The 17,310-nt window shown below is 37.6% G+C and overlaps 1 pseudogene; it reads left to right on the top strand.

The window, feature by feature from the left end:
• The first annotated feature begins 7,181 nt into the window (after positions 1 to 7,181).
• Positions 7,182 to 8,080, top strand: LOC148573302 (uncharacterized; annotated as a pseudogene).
• The last annotated feature ends 9,230 nt before the right edge of the window (positions 8,081 to 17,310 follow it).

Below are 17,310 nucleotides of genomic sequence, written 5' to 3'. Positions count from 1 at the left end.
CAGGTCATGATTATTACTGCTTTTTGGACGGCTACTCAGGCTATAACCAGATTGCAGTAGATCCTCAGGATCAAGAGAAAACAGCATTCACATGTCCATCTGGAGTGTTTGCTTATAGAAGGATGCCATTTGGGCTGTGTAATGCGCCTGCAACCTTCCAGAGATGCATGCTCTCTATTTTCTCTGATATGGTGGAAAAATTTCTGGAAGTCTTCATGGATGACTTCTCAGTATATGGAGACTCATTCAGCTCCTGTCTTGATCACCTGAAACTTGTTCTGAAAAGATGCCAAGAGACCAACCTAGTTTTAAACTGGGAAAAATGTCACTTCATGGTGACTGAAGGGATTGTTCTTGGGCATAAAATCTCAAACAAGGGAATAGAGGTGGATCAAGAAAAAATAGAGGTAATTGAAAAATTACCACCACCTGCCAATGTTAAGGCAATCAAAAGCTTTCTAGGGCATGCAGGATTCTATAGGAGGTTTATAAAGGATTTTTCAAAAATCGCAAAACCTCTAAGCAATCTGCTAGCTGCTGACACGCCATTTGTGTTTGACACAGAGTGCCTGCAGGCGTTTGAAACGCTGAAAGCTAAGCTGGTCACAGCACCAGTCATTTCTGCACCAGACTGGACATTACCATTTGAGCTAATATGTGATGCCAGTGATCACGCCATTGGTGCAGTGTTGGGACAGAGGCATGACAAGCTTCTGCACGTCATTTATTATGCTAGTCGCGTTCTAAATGATGCCCAGAAAAATTACACAACCACAGAAAAAGAATTACTTGCAGTGGTTTACGCCATTGACAAGTTCAGATCATACTTAGTAGGATCAAAAGTGATTGTGTATACTGATCATGCTGCTCTTAAATATCTACTCACAAAGCAGGATTCAAAACCCAGGCTCATCAGATGGGTGTTACTTCTACAAGAGTTTGATATAGAAATAAGAGACAGAAAAGGGACAGAGAACCAAGTGACTGATCATCTGTCCCGGATAGAGCCAGTAGAAGGGACGGCCCTCCCCTCTCTTGAGATCTCTGAGACTTTTCGGGATGAGCATTTATTTGCCATTCAGAAAACACCATGGTTTGCCGATATTGCAAACTATAAAGCCGCAAGGTTCATACCCAAGGAGTACAACAGGATACAAAAGAAGAAATTAATTACTGATGCAAAGTACTACTTGTGGGATAAACCTTATCTCTTTAAGAGATGTGCAGACGGAATAATCCGTAGGTGTGTGCCTAGAGAAGAAGCACAGAGGATCCTGTGGCATTGCCATGGATCTCAATATGGAGGCCATTTCGGAGGTGAGCGAACAGCCACCAAGGTCCTCCAATGTGGCTTCTATTGGCCCACACTCTATAAAGATTCCCGAGAGTTTGTACGTAACTGTGACAGTTGCCAGAGAGCTGGTAATCTGCCTCATGGTTATGCCATGCCTCAACAAGGAATCTTGGAAATTGAGTTGTTTGATGTATGGGGAATTGACTTCATGGGACCTTTCCCACCATCATACTCAAACACTTATATTCTGATGGCAGTTGACTATGTATCAAAATGGGTTGAGGCCATTGCCACATCCACCAATGATACTAATACAGTGCTGAAGTTCCTCCAGAAACATATCTTTAGCAGGTTTGGTGTCCCTAGAGTACTAATCAGTGATGGGGGCACTCACTTCTGCAATAAACAGCTTTACTCTACCATGGTTCGGTATGGAATTCGCCATAAGGTGGCTACTCCATATCATCCACAAACTAATGGGCAAGCTGAAGTCTCTAACAGAGAATTAAAGAGAATCCTAGAACGGACAGTAAGTACCCGTAGAAAGGATTGGGCACGGAGCTTGGATGATGCTCTGTGGGCTTACAGAACAGCATTCAAGACCCCTATAGGGACCTCTCCATACCAACTTGTGTATGGTAAGGCATGTCACCTGCCCGTGGAACTGGAACATAAAGCCTATTGGGCAACCAGATTCCTGAACTTTGATGCCAAATTAGCAGGACAAAAAAGATTGCTCCAGCTAAATGAGCTAGCGGAATTCAGATTCACAGCTTTCGAAAATGCCAAGCTTTATAAAGAGAAATAAAAAAAGTGGCATGACAGAAAGCTGTCATCTAGAATCTTTGAGCCAGGACAGAAGGTTCTGCTGTTCAACTCTAGACTCAGGCTATTCCCCGGGAAATTGAAATCCCGGTGGAGGGGACCATACGTGATTACAAGTGTATCACCATATGGTTATGTGGAGCTTCAAGATATTGATTCTGATAAGAGGTTCATTGTCAATGGACAGAGAATCAAGCATTATCTTGAAGGCAACGTTGAGCAAGAGTGCTCAAGGCTGAAGCTAGACTAAAAGCTCAGTTAGGTCCAGCTAAAGACAATAAAGAAGCGCTTGCTGGGAGGCAACCCAGCCATGGGGCATCAATCCTCTAAGAATTTTGCCCTATTTCTATTTTTATTTTTATTTGTTTATATAGAGTTCATTGATAACAAGGTAAAGAATCAATTGCATAAGTTCACAGGGTTACAGAAGGAATCTGCACACAAAACAGAGAAAAAGAGCTCACTGGCAAGAAAACGCCAGTAAGAGCCTATTTTGGGCGTTCAGTGCCCAAAAGGGACAGCCAGTGGGCGCTGAACGCCAGTAAGGATAGCAATCTGGCGTTCAACGCCAGAAAATGGCAACAACTGGGCGTTGAACGCCCAAGAGAACAGCATTTGGGCATTGAACGCCCAAAACAGGCAGTGTTTGGGCGTTCAAACGCCAGGATGATGGGGAGGAGGCAAAATTCACTTTTCTTCATATTTTTTCATTCTAAATCTTGATTTTCATACTTCAATTCATGATTTCTTGCATAAACATGTTAAGAACCCTGATTTCTAAAATCCCTAATTTCTAAAAACCCTACCTTAAAAATATCAAATATATCTTAATCCATAAGCACAAACCCTCTTTGCAAATTCAATCCAACTCTTTTCAAATCTTTTTTTTTTAAAACAAATCTATCTTTTCAACTCATCAATATCTTTTTCAAAATCTCCAATTTATCTTTTTCAAAAAAAAAATCTAGATCTATCTTTTTCAAAAATCTTCTCTTATCATATCTTCTATCTTATCTTTTCCAAATCAATCTTTTTTATCATATCTTTATCTCTTTTTTCGAAAACCCACCCTCCCTCCCTTTAAATTTGGGTTCGGCCTCCCTCCCCTTCCATCAACAATTGCACATAGCTCTCCTTCTATCCCTCTCCTTTCTTTTCTTTTGCTTGAGGACAAGCAAACCTCTAAGTTTGGTGTGTTTATCCGCGATCACTAAGATCATGGCTCCTAAAGGAAAACAACCCACTCCAAGAGGCAAGAAAGAGAGCGTTCCAAAACCACTTTGGAACCAAGGGAAGTTCTTATCTAAAGAACTTTCAGACCATTATAACAAAATAATGGGTCTGAGATCAGTGATCCCGGAAGTTAGATTCGATCTAAAAGAAGATGAATATCCGGAGATCCAGGAGCAAATTCGAATCAGGAACTGGGAAGTCCTAGCTAATCCTGAAACGAAAGTAGGGAGGAACATGGTTCAGGAGTTCTATGCTAATATGTGGCAAACTGACAAGCAGAAACTATCTGGGGCTGCTTTCTATGAATATCGGACCATGGTCAGAGGAAAGATTGTTCATACCATCCCTGACAAGATTAGAGAGATCTTAAAGCTACCTCAGCTGAAAGATGATCCGGACTCCTTCAACAGGAGAATGATGAGAACAGACAAGGGCCTGGATAAGATTCTAGAGGACATATGTATCCCTGGAGCCAGGTGGACCACCAACACAAAGGGTGTCCCAAATCAACTTAAGAGAGAAGATCTCAAACCAGTCGCCAGAGGATGGCTGAACTTCATTGGGCATTCTCTGCTGCCCACTAGCAACCATTCTGAAGTCACTGTTAAAAGAGCAGTGATGATCCATTGTATCATGATGGGAAAAGAAGTGGAAGTTCATTAGCTAATCTCAGCTGAACTCTACAAAATTACTAACAAAAATTCTAAAGAGGCCAGGTTGGCTTATCCAAGCGTGATTTCTCTGCTCTGCAAGGACGCCGGGGTAAGGATGGGAATAACTGAGTATATCTCAGTTGAGAAACCAATCACCAAAGCATCAATGGAAAAACAACAAGCATAGGATGATCCCACCAAGAAGAAAACACAAGAATTTCTCCCAGAAATCCCTCAATCTGAATACTGGGAGTATCTTGAGACGTCTGTCACCAAGATACGGGAAGCTATGGAACAAATAATAAAAGAACAGAAGGAACACAGTCAAATGCTGACCTATATGTTTAAAGAACAAGAAGAGCAAGGGAGTGACATGAATAAAATAGTAGATCTTTTGAATAAGAGGCAATAAAATTTTGAGTTTTAATAAGAGAAATTCTAATTAGTTACATGTGGTGGCAATACTTTCTGTCTTCTGAATGAATGCTTGAACAGTGCATATGTCTTTTGAATTTGTTGTTTAAGACTGTTAAATATGTTGGCTCTTGAAAGAATGATGAACATGAGACATGTTATTGATAATCTGAAAAATCAAAGAAAAAAATGATTCTTGAAGCAAGAAAAAGCAGCAAAAAAAAAAAGCCAATAGCTCTTAAAACCAAAAGGCAAGGGTAATAAAAAGGATCACAAGACTTTGAGCATCAGTGGATAGGAGGGCCTAAGGGAATAAAATCCTGGCCTAAGCGGCTAAACTGAGCTGTCCCTAACCATGTGCTTGTGGCGTGAAGGTGTCAAGTGAAAATTTGAGACTGAGCGGTTAAAGTCAAGGACCAAAGCAGAAAGAAGAGTGTGCTTAAGAACTCTGGACACCTCTAATTGGGAACTTTAGCAAAGCTGAGTCACAATCTAAAAGGTTCACCCAATTATGTGTCTGTGGCATTTATGTATCCGGTGGTAATACTGGAAAACAAAGTGCTTAGGGCCACGGCCAAGACTCATGAAATAGCTGTGTTCAAGAATCATCATACTGAAATAGGAGAATCAATAACACTATCTGAATTCTAAGTTCTTATAGATGCCAATCACTCTGAGCTTCAATGGATAAAGTGAGATGCCAAAACTGTTCGGAAGCAAAAAGCTACTAGTCCCGCTCATCTAATTAGAATCTGAGCTTCACTCAAAACTCTGAGATATTATTGCTTCTCAACCTATTAGTCTTCTATTTTATTTGTCTAGTTGCTTGAGGACAAGCAACAGTTTAAGTTTGGTGTTGTGATGAGCGGATATTTTATACGCTTTTTGGGGTTAATTTCATATAGTTTTTAGTATGTTTTAGTGAGTTTTTAGTTTGTTTCCTTTAGTTTTTAGGAAAAATTCATATTTCTGGACTTTACTATGAGTTGTGTGTTTTTCTATAATTTCAGGTATTTTTCTGACTGAAATTGAGGGAGCTGAGAAAAAATATGATTCAGGCTGAAAAAAGACTGCTGATGCTGTTGGATTCTGACCTCCCTGCACTCAAAGTGGATTTTCTGGAGCTACAGAACTCGAAATGGCGTGCTTTTAATTGCGTTGGAAAGTAGACATCCAGGGCTTTCCAACAATATATAATAGTCCATACTTTGCTCAAGGATCGACGACGTAAACTGGCATTCAACGCCAGTTCTCTGCCCAATTCCGGCGTCCAGCGCCAGAAAAGGATTAAAAGTTGGAGTTCAACGCCAGAAATGGATCCAAACCTGGTGTTGAACGCCCAAAACAGCCTATGCACGTGAATTGTTTAAGTCTCAGCCCCAGCACATACCAAGTGGGCCCCAGAAGTGGATCTCTGCACCACCCATCATAGTTTACTCATTTTTTGTAAACCTAGGCTACTAGTTTAGTATTTAAACAACTTTTAGAGACTTATTTTGTATCTCATGACATTTTAGATCTGAACTTTGTACTCTTTGACGGCATGAGTCTCTAAACTCTATTGTTGGGGGTGAGGAGCTCTGCTGTGTCTCGATGAATTAATGCAAGTATTTCTGTTTTCCATTCAAACATGCGTGTTCCTATCTAAGATATCCATTCGCGACTAACTATGGAGAAGGTGATGATCAGTGACACTCATCACCTTCCTCAATTCATGAACGTGTGTCTGACAATCACCTCCGTTCTACATCAGATTTAATGAATATCTCTTAGATTCATTAATCAGAATCTCCGTGGTATAAGCTAGATTGATGGCGGCATTCATGAGAATCCGGAAGGTCTAAACCTTGTCTGTGGTATTCCGAGTAGGATTCAAGGATTGAATGACTGTGACGAGCTTCAAACTCGCGAGTCCTGGGCGTAGTGACAGACGCAAAAGGAGGGTGAATCCTATTCCAGCATGATCGGAAACCTCAGATGATTAGTCGTGCTGTGACCGAGCATTTGGATCATTTTCACAAGAGGAGGGGATGTAACCATTGACAACGGCGATGCCCCAACACACAGCTTACCATAGAAGGACATGCGTGCGTGAATCAGAGGACAAAAGAAAGCAGAGATTCAGAGGACAAAGCATCTCCAAAACTCCAACATATTCTCCATTACTGCATAACAAGTAACCTTTAACCCATGCTCTCTTGTTTATTCGCAATTCAACTGATAAATACAATTGACTTTGTGACTAAGAATTGCAAGATAACCATAGATTGCTTCAAACCAACAATCTCTGTGGGATTCGACCCTTACTCACGTAAGGTGTTACTTGGACGACCCAGTACACTTGCTGGTTAGTGGTACGAGTTGTGAAAAGTGTGATTCACAATTTGTGCACCATATATATTAAATATCATGCTTGAGCATGAGTTGCCTTTTAGTGTTATTAGAAATTCTATTTGTTTTAGTTTGCTGTAATATCAAATTTTGAGGCTTGCCAGAAAATATTTTTTAAAACGCTAATCATGGCTAGATTGATTCATGACAAATTGGTATCAAAGTTAGGTTATCCTGTGTAATATGGAGCAGTTTTCCTATAGTAAGATCATGATTGTGTAAATGGAAGCTGGCCCATTTTCACAAGTTGTGATATTACTAAGGACTTATAGGAATATTGTTTGTAAAACAAGATCTTTAAAGTGTTTTCATTGTCTTCTGTGTTTGAGTCTATTTGTATTTGATATAGTCATTTATTCTTTAGGTGAAAGATGCCACTTAAACGTCTTGTTCCTACTCTACGGGCAAGAGTACATAATGCTCCTAATGTTGAATCTAATAGGTTACCTTTTCCCCCACTTAGCTGATGGGGTGATGGTCATAGAAGACTAATAGGGCGAGGCAAGGGTGCGACCATCACAGAAGAACCAGTGAATGTTTCCAATGAGATACAAGGACTTTATCAAGCAATAATCTTGGGGAGTCCTTAAATGATCAAAGAGAAGTTACAGCTCCACCTTCTACGGGGCCAAATGTCCTTAATCAAGAATACCAACAACCTCTTCGGAAAAGAGCTGTTACTCTCCAATCTTTCTTAAGTTGAATCCATTTACTTTCTCTGGCAATCTTCTGGAGGATGACCCTCAATTCTTCATAGATAACTTGAACAAAGTCCTTTAGAGCCCTCAGATGTCTAGATGACACAGTGATGGATCTAGCTACATATAATTTAACATGACATGCTTATCATTGGTATGAAACACTACTTCAAAGTAAAAGGGCACGTTGAATGACACCTCTATTGTGGGATGAATTTGCTGAGATATTTTTGGAAAGATTCCTTCTTATTAGTATAAAGGAGAAAAATGCTACTGATTTTGAGAAGTTAAGACAAACTCCTAGTATATCTATGATGCAATATGAGAATCGTTTCACTAAACTTTCTAGATATGCTGAGCACTTAGTGACCTTAGATATCTTGAGAGTTAAGAGATTTGTTCAGAGACTAGCAAACTCATACTTCACTACTCTTTCACCCATGATTGGGAGCATGACCTATTCAAAAATTGTGAATGATCCTTATGATATTGAAGATGGATTGGAGAAAATGAGAGTTAACAAAGAAATTGGTAAAAAGAAAAGGGTACAAGGAGCATTTTTTGGAGGATAGAACTATCGGGGCATATCAGGTCATTTAGAATCTCCCACAAACACAATCAAGTGGGGTTAACCATTCTGAAGTTGCCTCAAAGGGTACATCAGCCTTAGGGAGTCGAGCTAAGAGTGCATCTAAACCAAGCATGCAGAGATCTAAGCCTTCAAAAATTCTTAGGTCACTGTGTTAGCATTGTGAAAAATATCATTCTGGAGCATGCTTCAAGACTACTGGTGCATGTTATAGTTATGGACTGACTAGTCACTTTCATAGAGATTGTCCTCATCCTGGCCGTAGGAAAATTTCATTTAGAGTTCAGCACCTGCAATATTTACACCATCTTTTTCAGATATGTCTCCCAAGAATTCTTCATCTCCATTAGTTAAAGAGGCAGGTAGAGGATCTACTAGTCGAGGATCTAACAACAAGCGTACAACACAAGCTAGAAGAGGTTAGTAACAAGTTCATGCTTTAACCCGTCAAGATGCTCAAGCTTCAAATGCAGTGATAGCAGGTACTTTATAAGTTTGCTCCTTAGATACTCAAGTATTGTTTGATCCGGGTTCTTATCATTCTATTATATATCTCCAAATCTTGCATTTCGTTTAGATAAGCAAGTTTAAGTATTAAATTGTCTATTCTATGTTGGTATTCCACTTGGAGTCTCTACAATAGTTCAATATTTTTTTCGATCCTGTATTGTTAGAATGAACACTGTTGATACCTTAGTTGACTTGATCCTTCTTGAAATGATGGATGAATTTGATATCATCTTGGACATGGATTGGTTATTCTCTTATCATGCATGTAACACCCTACCACACAGAGCTTTACACCTAAGACGTAAAACAAAGGTGGCGAGACGCTACGACCTCTAAAATAAAAATATAACTACGTATAATAGTAGAAAGAATGTAGTATACTAGGAGCCTTGAAGAATGGGTAAAACGAAATCGCAAAATTAAAAGCGCAACGCTTAGGAAAGAGATTACTTGCGTACGAAGAAAACTAGAGTTCGTAAACATATATATATATATATATATATATATATATATATATATATATATATATATATATATATAGAAAGTAAGTACAGCGGGTCAAGAATACAAAATAACAAGCTCCTAGCTCAGCCTGCAAAGCTAAAGCTAGCCGAAAAATATTTACATACATATATATACTTAACCCAGAACCCAAAATACATATATAATAAATCCTAGTTTTCCAGAAACCTCTAAGAGGTGTGAAATAAAACAAGTTATCAGGAGAGTTCTATACATATAATCATATACAAACTATACATCAAAATAAAGCCCCAAAAATCCATTTCGCTGCAGAACCCCAGACGCCTAGCGAGGTGTCTCTCGACCCTCATCTGAAAAACATAAATATCATATAGGATGAGAACCGGGTCTCAGTATGGTAAAGGTGCCTGCATATATGAGATATAAGGTCTTGGGAATGCCAGAGGCAATCCTAGAATGCCGACACTCTGATTATAAAACTTAAAGGACTAAAACAGAAATTATGAATCAGGATGGTTCTCTAAGGCTTTTTTTTTAAACTTAACCAATTCCTTAAATCTAACTAAAACTTAACTAGAACCCTAAACCTCTTCGCCTTTCCTCCGTTCCTCCATCTTCGATGAAATCACAAAGACAAACAAGTAGACAATGGCAAACACAAGTAGAGTACATGTAATATAGATAGCAAATATAACAAATAGCATATTATAATCACTTAGGCAATCCCAATTAATGCACAAGCAAGCAATTCAAACAATATGCATATGATGTATGCATGTCCTATGGCTGATGATATCATCTGTCGGTTATATAGCCAACTCGACACGTTCTGGTAGCTAACCATGGACTGAAACACCCATGCAGAGTAAGTGGGTTTGAGCTACAATCCCCTTACTACTACCCGCTTAACCCAGAGCCAGTGAAATAACCACTACTGCGGCTACTACCCAAACATGTATTTAAAAGCTCAACCTGGAGTAAGTGGGGCAAACCACAACCCTTGCTACTATCCAGGCATCACAATCATTGACCTGGAGCAAGCAGGACAAACCACCATCCTTGCTACTACCCAGGTATCTCAAGCATTGACTTGGAACAAGTGGGATGAACCACCATCCTTGCTACTATCCAGGTATCACAGACATACATTCGTTCAATCTTAATCATTTATCATTATTCTCACATTCAATATTTCCAGCGTTCTTCAATAACAAATCACCACTTTGCAATCTCACTCAACATCAAACTAATTCCTCCAATAAGTTTACCCACACTCGACATCCTAAAAACCAACTACCAGGCTTTAAATGAGACTTATAAAGATTTTGAAAGCTAGAGGAATGGTTTAAAAACACAAAAATTTATATTTCAGAAAAATAGTGGTTGTGCGTATGCACACCCCTGCTGTGCGTACGCACACGGCTAAAAATGGGTCACGTACGTGACCCCTTGCTTGCGTACGCGAGTGTTCCAGCCCGAATGGCTTGCTCGCATCGCGTATGTTCTTCACATACCCATAATTAGCAGAAATCTCAAAAAGCTGCTAAGTCTAGAATTTCTATTTTGCACACCAAACTTTGATCGCGCATAACTTTGTCGTTTTAAAACATTTTTCCTCAATTCTTCGAACGAGGTAAACCTATCGGACAACAATATTTCTTTCAAGATAAATTTGATAAAATTCGAAAGTCCGGAGGCCAAGTTATGCTCTGCCAAAGTTGAGCAAAAATTAGAGTTTTCATAAAATTTTACAAACCTCCATTTTCAAAACATATCAATTCCAAACATTTTAAAATCCAACCCAAACCTTACCAAATCATTATCAAACATTCCCAACTCATATTTCCAACCTCCTCATTCATCCTACCACCTACCAATTCTCCACTCTCATCAATCTTAGCTCAATATTTCAAATTCAAACAATATTCAATATATATAATTAATTATTTATATCAAATACAATATCAACTTTTACCACCAACATAGTACCAACAACAACTTCAAATTCATTAACCATTATGAATATACCAAGTTACACATACATCATCCAGACAAGCCTCTATCACAACCTCCAAAACCATTAACCACACACATAATAATCAATATCAATCAACCACTATATCACAATTCAATTCCTATCTTCAATCATACAACTTCAACTTCTTAATTCAACATCATCATCACACTTAACACATTCTCATCAATTCATTATTTCACATGATTAATATAAATTATTCATCATATAAATCCAGCCACTCACACAATAATTCCAACCACAAGTCATTAATCCTCAAACATACATAACATATCATTTATATTAGAGTCATCTAGCCTAAGTTTTCACAAGACATTATATTTTAGATACGAGAAACCGAAACCATACCTTGGCCGATTTTCTCGTAAAGCTTGAGACACCTCACGTTATACCGCACCACAAGCTTCTCAATCTAAGCCACACTCCAACAAAAATTAGCCTCCAAAACTTGATCTCAAACTTCCAAATTCTCACTTTGACTCCAATTAACAATCAATCTCAATCTAACATCACATTTATCACCACAATCAATACAAGGTTCACTAATTCCAAATTTTTCAAAAGGTTTGAGAGTGCTTACCTTACTCACATCTCCAAAGAGCTAAACCCGACAATACCCGCAAGTTAATTCGAACCTAAACACCAAAATCATACAAAATTCAACATAATTACACATTGAATTTCGAAATTGGGAAGGAGAAAATTGAGTAATAAAACATGACTTCCTTACTAATTATGTTCTAGACTTTGTAGAGCTCGTCACGGCAAACGCGTGGCCGCAAACGGTGCAGCAATCGGAGCTCCGGATCAAAAGTTATCTAGATTTGAAGATTAAGTGAGGGTTAGGTTTGGTGTTCTTGTTTCTTCCTCCCCAAAACTGTTTCCTGCATGTTTCATGTGAAAATGGAAGAGAAATAAGCTGAAGCTCACGGGTATATGTGGCTTGGGTTGGGCCTTGGGCCCAATACTAGCCCGGTTCGCCCGTTCGACCCAATCTTGTGTCAAATTCTTTAAAATTAGTGTTAAAATTTTTGTTTTTAATAGCTTTATCACATTAAACTATAAAATTTAATTTTCTAATTTCTTAAATTAATAATTAATTTATTGGCTAATTATTCGTTAATTTCATGGGTTTTACAATGCCGAAGTAAGTTGCTACTCCAAAATAGTGAAATTTGATAATCCAGGCATTCCAACCTTTATTTTCTTTGGTGAGGGTTGTTCTAACTTGGCTAATCTTATCTCTTCTACGAGTGCTTCACACTTGATGGACAAAGAAATTCAAAGATTTCTTGTAGTAGTTAGGGACGTTGAAGATAAAGTACCTAGCATTGATCAAGTTCCCGTGGTTCGGAAATTTTTAGATGTGTTTCCAGAGAAACTACCAGGCATACCACCTGATCAGGAGGTAGAGTTTTCTATAGACTTAGTCCCAGGAGTTCTTCTTATGTCGATCCCTCCTTATCGCATGGCTCCCACAGAATTGCGAGAGTTGAGAGTTTAGTTATAAGAGCTATTGGACAAGGGATTTATCTGTCCTAGTACTTCTCCTTGGGGAGCTCCTATCCTCTTTGTGAAGAAAAAAAGATGGTTCAATGCGATTGTGTGTATATTATCAGCAACTTAATAAAGTAACTATTCATAACAAGTATCTCTTACTAAGGATTGATGATTTGTTTGACCAACTCCAAGGAGCTTTTTGTTTTTCCAAGATAGATCTTCGTTCTAGATACCATCAGTTAAAGATTAAAGGAGAAGACATTCTAAAACGGTTTTTCGAACTCGATATAGACGCTATGAATTTTTGGTGATGCTCTTTGGTTTAAACAATGCCCCACACTAAAAGAGAAACACTGAGTACCGTCAGAAAATGAATAAAATATTATGGTAATATAATTACCGTCGAAAACAATCAGATGGTATAAACCTCGCCTGTAAATATTTACCATCGAAATTTTTTTCTCCGACGGTAAATACCATCAAATTTTGCAACGGATTATAGGCTCAAAAACCAATTGGTTACCGGCGAATTTTTCAAACGGTATTATTGGCACCAAAAAATGTTGTTTCGCGCACTATTACCGTCGAATTATTCCGAGGGTAATGTCAATTTTTTTATTTTTTTATTTAAAATAAATGGTCAATTTTAATTTTAAATTTAATTTTTTTTCACACAATTAGTGGTTCATTCATAAATAATGAAAAAATTTTATTTAAAATAAATAATACAATGTTCAAATAAATTAAAAGTCAAGTACATCAAATAAATACAATGAAATAATAAAACAAAAAACTAATTGTAGAACCTATGCATAATTACTCAAGAGGGGGGGTGAATTGAGTATTGCAACAACAATGAATCTTTTTGCGAAAGTTAAAGACAATATACAAAAGCGTTATTGTACTAGTATTTTTCCAAGAGCTTAACTCAATTGCTAAGCATTTATAAGGAGCTTTTACTTTCCAATAGACACCAACTCAAATAAATTGATCAAGCTTTTCACCAATCGGACTTAAGCTATTCCTTAAGTACTTACGAAGCTACTTTTCGATCACAATTTATTTGCTCAAAGGTAAAAGACAATAATATTGAAGAGATGAGTTTGGAGATATGCAAACGCTATTTAGAGTGGTTCGGCACAATCTTTGTCCTACGTCCACTTTCTTTCTCAATCGCTATTGAGAAGTTTCACTATTGCCAAGCTTCAAGGTGCTCGCGCAAAACCTTTTACAATCCGAGTCCTTAGTTTCTAACACCTCACGGTATATGATCACCACTCGTATACTAACCTACTCCACTTAGAGATACCTTCTCTAAGATTTGCCTTGAGTACTTAGTATACTTCTTTGATATCCTCACCAACTATAGTGTTTATAACTCTTGACTCAACCTTGGAGATCACACTCCAATTTACAAAGTGTACAAGAAAATAATTCTCAAAGAATTGTTGAGACGAAATGAGTACTCTCTAGAAGAGTGTATGATTACAATTTTAGCACTATTGAACCAATTGATATTGCTCTCTCAAATTGTGTATTATAACACCTTAAAAATGTGTAGAATGAAAGAATATGAACAAGATAGTTTGCAAATACTCACGTGTGTGAAATAAGGCTTCAATCCATCTATTTATAGACTCCCCAAACCTTAGAAACGTTGGGGAGTTAATGGGATGGAGCCGTTTTGTCAAAACTAGCCGTTTTTTATGTTTTTGAATCATTTGCATCGATGCATAACACTTTGCATCGATGCAAATGTGTCTTTGAAGCTGAAATTTGAATTTTCAGCTAGGTTGCATCGATGCAAACATCTTTGCATCGATGCAACAAGTCGTCGCATGCTTTGCATCGATGCAAGATGAGTGTGCATCGATGCAAACCTTAAAGAATGGCTTAAAATCACTTCAAAATGCTTAGGATTGATCTCAAACTTGTTGGAGTCAATTCCTATGCTTTTGTACCTTTGAAAACAAGTTTTTAAACCATTTGGCTAGCATCGAATTGCAAGATGTGCATCAAAACATTTTGTGAGTGTGTGTTGAGAGATTTAGCAATTGGTTCTTAACAAGAAGTTACCTAAGTCCTAAGACACTATACTTGTCTTCAAATGTTGTGGACTTGAGTTTCTTGTTGTTGTTGTGTTGCTTTCAACTCTTCATTCCTCAACGTTGAATGTTGGTTGATCTTTCAACATGCTTTTTCATTCAAGTTGTTTGTTGGTTTGTTTTTCATGTCGTTTGTTGGTTTGTCATTCATCAAAACCTACGAATACAAACTTCGCATACAAGCAACATGATTTACAATTTCCCCCTTTTTGATAATGACAAACCAATTTTGAGGATATGCATTTATAAATGATTTTGAAAGCAACAATAATGCACTTTGTTTTATAGAAAGCTTTGGAGAAGACTTCACAAAAAAAAAAATTTTGCAGGAGTTCCCCCTAAATATGTGCATTTGTTCCCTTAAAGGGCGTTTATCAAAGAAAACGATTTAGATATCAAGAAGTTTTTGCTTAGCGGAAGTCTTTTTGAAATCATTGTTTCGCAAACTTATTTCTTCTTTTCAAATCCTCAAACTTCTTCTTTTTCAAAAGTTCAAGATTTCAAATATCCTCAAACTTCTCTTCCCCCTTTTGACATTATCAAAAAGAAAGGAGTTTGAAATGTGTCATAGAAGCATGCATAAAACAAGGAATTTTTTAAGTTCAATTTCTCTATTAATTTCAAGGATGAGATATTCCCCCTTTCAAAAAGAATTTGATTTCCTCTTTTTATATATAAAACAAGCATGCATAATTCCCCCTAAAGAAGTGAAATATATTAAAGCATGCACATTAACTTAAAATAGGGGTACCAATCCTATTTTGAGTTATTCACCAAATAAGCATACAAGCATTAATCATTAAACAAAATTATGAAGGAAATATCAAAGTATTTAAACCATAATAGAAATCCTTAGCTTACTAGGAGTTAGTTTAACAGTTCATATAATCAAATAAACATAAAGCAATAAAAAGTGACTTGATGAAGAGGAGACAATCAATCTTGGTCTTCATCATCATCAGTATCCTCTTCATACGGTAGGTGGATGCCGAAATGCTCATATAAGTCATCAATACGACGATCCAAGCGACCCGTGCGATGATCTACACGAGACACACGACGATTAAGTGCTTCAAGTTGCCTACCATGCTCTACTTCAATCCTTTGGATGTTTTGGTTGATGGATTGTAATTCTCTCATTACATCAACCAAGGAAGGTGGTTCTTGAGCTTGAGGTGCTTGTGGAGGAGCTTGCTCTTGAGGACCTTGTTCATCAACACTTCTTCTTCCCATTTTGTTGAGAATATGAGTGTTGATACAAGATTGAGGTGGTACTTCCTTGGCAATCTCATTTGATATATTAATACCAACATAATCAAAGACTTTAGACCATAGGCAAAGGAATCCTAATCCACCATTCCTATCCTTCATCTTGAGCCTAATCATATGTTGTACTATAAAGTATGGCCAATTAATCTTAATCCCATTCATCATAGCCCACATGACAATCAAATCTTCATCATTTACATTCGCATGCCCGGATATTCTAGGTTGCAATACATAGGTGACTAGATATAACAAAGTTCTATGTTCCGCACTCATTGAATTGCAACTAATTTTGGAATGAGCTCCTTGTACAAGATTGAACAAATGCATGGCATTGTCCTTTGAATAACCCCATTCATCAATTGGGGTTTTACCACCTTGAAACAAGTCACCTTGATTTGGCAACTCCCAAATGGTGGCTAACTCATCACCATCTAGCCTATAATCCTTTCTTCCTATCTTGAAGAATAATGTGAAATTTGATTCATCTTCCTCATCAATCTCAATCATGAGTGTACTATAGGCTATGGCAACTAAATCCGGATAAAATTTACTCTTAATTTGAACAAAATCCATGAGGCCTTGATGAACTAGAATAGCCTTAAGAGTATCAAAGTTATGAATGACAAGAAGGGTCGGATCCAAATACCTCGGAGGAATTTCCTTTCTTCCGGCAAGCCTTTCCTCATAGAATTGAAGATCTTCATTAGAGGCAAAGTACCTTGCCAAAGGATGATCATTTGGAGGTGGAACCACACTTGAAGAGCCTTTTGACTTCTTGATGGTTCTCTTGATTCTAGGCATTGTGGATGATTTTGTTTTATGGGTTTTGTAGAGGAGAATGTGGGGACTTCAAATATGTAATTTGTTTGTAGTGGGTATCAAAGTTTTGTGAGTTGTATGAAGCTATATGTGAGCTTGTTTTGGAGGTTATGGAGGTTTGAATGTAGGGATATGAGTTGTGAGGTTGAAGATGATGAAAAAGTGGGGTTTTGTTGCTCAAAAATGCCAAATTTACGTGTTTTTGTGCAATTTGGTCGTGTTTGCATCGATGCAATAGGCCTTGCATCGATGCAACATGCATCATTTTGCCCAAAATCACCAAATTTTCATCCTTTGGTGGTTCTTTCTTCAATCCTTTGAATTCCATCATGTATATACTCACTTAAACCATTATAAACTTCAATTTGTTGATCCTCCATTGTTTATAATCTTCAAATTCTTCAATCTACCTCAAGATTAATCACTCATTCATCAACTCATAAACCTACAAAACAATGGCTAATTGGATATCTCCAATGCTTAAGTTAGTAA

This window comes from Arachis ipaensis, chromosome B2, assembly GCF_059453495.1.
Source record: "Arachis ipaensis isolate K30076 ecotype BB chromosome B2, ASM5945349v1, whole genome shotgun sequence".
Taxonomy (NCBI): domain Eukaryota; kingdom Viridiplantae; phylum Streptophyta; class Magnoliopsida; order Fabales; family Fabaceae; genus Arachis; species Arachis ipaensis.
The sequence above is the reverse complement of the archived record's forward strand: the minus strand, read 5'-3'. Positions and strand labels throughout refer to the sequence as shown.